The sequence below is a fragment of the Schistocerca serialis genome, unplaced genomic scaffold (genome assembly GCF_023864345.2).
Source record: "Schistocerca serialis cubense isolate TAMUIC-IGC-003099 unplaced genomic scaffold, iqSchSeri2.2 HiC_scaffold_1225, whole genome shotgun sequence".
Taxonomy (NCBI): Eukaryota; Metazoa; Arthropoda; class Insecta; order Orthoptera; family Acrididae; genus Schistocerca; species Schistocerca serialis.
In genome coordinates this window covers 155,001-157,500 of record NW_026047431.1, presented here as the reverse complement: position 1 = coordinate 157,500, position 2,500 = coordinate 155,001, and the positions used below count along the sequence as shown (strand labels likewise).

The following is a 2,500-nucleotide window of genomic DNA, read 5'->3' as shown; positions in this document are numbered from 1 at the left end:
CTAACCTACGTTGTGCCTTAACCTAACCTACGTTGTGCCTTAACCTAACCTACGTTGTGCCTTAACCTAACCTACGTTGTGCCTTAACCTAACCTACGTTGCGCCTTAACCTAACCTAATTTGTGCCTTAACCTAACCTAATTTGTGCCTTAACGTAACCCATGTTGTGCCTTAACGTAACCCATGTTGTGCCTTAACGTAACCCATGTTGTGCCTTAACGTAACCCATGTTGTGCCTTAACGTAACCCATGTTGTGCCTTAACGTAACCCATGTTGTGCCTTAACGTAACCCATGTTGTGCCTTAACGTAACCCATGTTGTGCCTTAACCTAACCCATGTTGTGCCTTAACCTAACCCATGTTGTGCCTTAACCTAACCCATGTTGTGCCTTAACGTAACCCATGTTGTGCCTTAACGTAACCCATGTTGTGCCTTAACCTAACCCATGTTGTGCCTTAACCTAACCCATGTTGTGCCTTAACCTAACCCATGTTGTGCCTTAACCTAACCCATGTTGTGCCTTAACCTAACCCATGTTGTGCCTTAACCTAACCTATAATGTGCCTTAACCTAACCTATAATGTGCCTTAACCTAACCTAAAGTGCGCCTTAACTTAAACTATATTGCGCCTTAACCTGACGCACGTTGTCGCTGAACCTGCTCTGTAATTGTTATGCAACCCGTTAAATTGGTGTAGTGTTGCCTAACCGCAACCCTCGCAATATAGTTCCCTACTCGCACTGCCCGGTCCCCTGTGTATCGCGTCATGTTAAACACCTTGCAGGTGTTGCTGACTTTCCACATGCTCCTGCTATACACTGTAGTGTGGATAGCAGCAGGACGTACATGCCGCCCCCCCCCCCCCTTCCCCCCTGCCTTCGCAAGCTGGTCGGTGAGAAGTTTGCATGTTCAATGCCCTTCGCATGCCGACGTACTCAGCCTACGTTGTGGTACGGCCTGTCACCTGTCCGCCGATGTACGCAAAACCCACAAACTGTACTGCACATTGGTCCGTATGTACTGAATGATACATCGTGGCACATGTGACCGTATGACGACTGCGCCTAGCAACGGCGGACCATACAGTCCAAATATTGTGCACGCAGCTACGTGTCGTCTCCCTATAAGAGCTGGATTGCAGTGTGGTACGCCATACAGACGTGTGGGAGGAACGGACGCCCTGGATGGCGATCAGCATGAGCAGTCTGTTGATGTAGTGGAGCGTGTATTCGGACGTAGTCGTCTCTTCTCACACACCGTGATAGCATGTTGCACCGCGTTCCACATCTGCGACATGCTGCAGAGGCGGGCTGACAGTCGTTCGCGCAATGGACACCGCATACGTACGGGGTCTACCTTCCACGTGTTCTCTAGGCGTGCACATGTTGTTGCGTCTATGTGGGCAGACGTAGTGTGTTGTGACACCTGACACAGGCATGCAATACTCGTTGCAAATGGCGATGGACGTGTACGTTTGCTGGTGACGTTACGCAAATGAACAACTGGTAACCCGTTGTGGTGCGGTTGTTCTCGCTAGAGGTGAATCAGTGTTGGCGACGATCGGTCGAGCTATTAACCGGTTGTTTCAGGGAGACCCACCATGCCCACGAACGTGAAAGGGGACCCACCATGCCCACGAACGTGAAAGGGGATCTGGGTGTGAGGCGATACGCGGCGGTGGCTGGGTGGGACCGTCCCCGGCCGGTGAGGGGGGGCCGCCCGGCGTGCTGGCAGCGCGGTGCGTGGGCGCACGCGCCACAGCCGGCTGGTGGGGGCGGCCAGTGGCAGGCGCGCCGGCCGACGGACGCGGCAGGCGGCGCAGCTGCGCGCCGGCGCCCCCTGCTCGCGGCGCCTTGCGGCCAAAGTAGGTCCTCGCGGGCCCGGTGCGAAGCGCGGTGGCCATCTGCAGTGTGCTGGTCCGATTGAGGACTTTGTGCGCTGAGGATGCGCCGCCGCACGGCGCTCGGCGCCGCGACGCCGTCTGCTGCTCGGTCGCCCCAGCGGTTCTCGCAGGTGGTTTGTATCGCAGCTGTGCGGACGTGTTGGCGCGTGCGCTGTGCTGGGAGAGTTCGCTTCGGCACCCAAGTGGGGCTTTTGTCCTTCTGTGGCGCTGGCGTTGGAGCTGCCGGTCACCGTAGGTGGCGCGTGTTGTCTCCCGCCGGCAATGCCACGACAGCACGCTCCCGGGCCTCTGTCGGCAGCGGCAAGCTCAGTTGGGAGCACGGGTGGTCGCACCTAAAGCGTCTACTCGCCTAACTCCGGGCGATTGCGCCTCTCTCGAACCCGACCAAGTACTTAGGACGGCGCTGCGCGCCGCCGGGACCTGAGAGGGTTTCGAGGTGTGTTGTGCAGGGGAGCTCAGCCTCCTCCTGTTTGCAGAATAATTGAGCGGACGCTTGCGTGTTCGCGCGGGCCCCCGGGACACACTCCCGGGCGGCCGGCTGCTCAGCTCTAGTTGACGCAGCTCCCTGGTTGATCCTGCCAGTAGTCATATGCT

At 56.9% G+C, this 2,500-nt stretch overlaps 1 non-coding gene across 1 annotated transcript in view; it reads left to right on the top strand.

The window, feature by feature from the left end:
- The first annotated feature begins 2,468 nt into the window (after positions 1-2,468).
- Positions 2,469-2,500, top strand: part of LOC126436045 (small subunit ribosomal RNA) — a 1,909-nt gene continuing 1,877 nt past the window's right edge. The window contains exon 1 of the ribosomal RNA XR_007580380.1: positions 2,469-2,500. This exon is cut by the window's right edge and continues 1,877 nt beyond it. This is a non-coding gene — a ribosomal RNA (small subunit ribosomal RNA).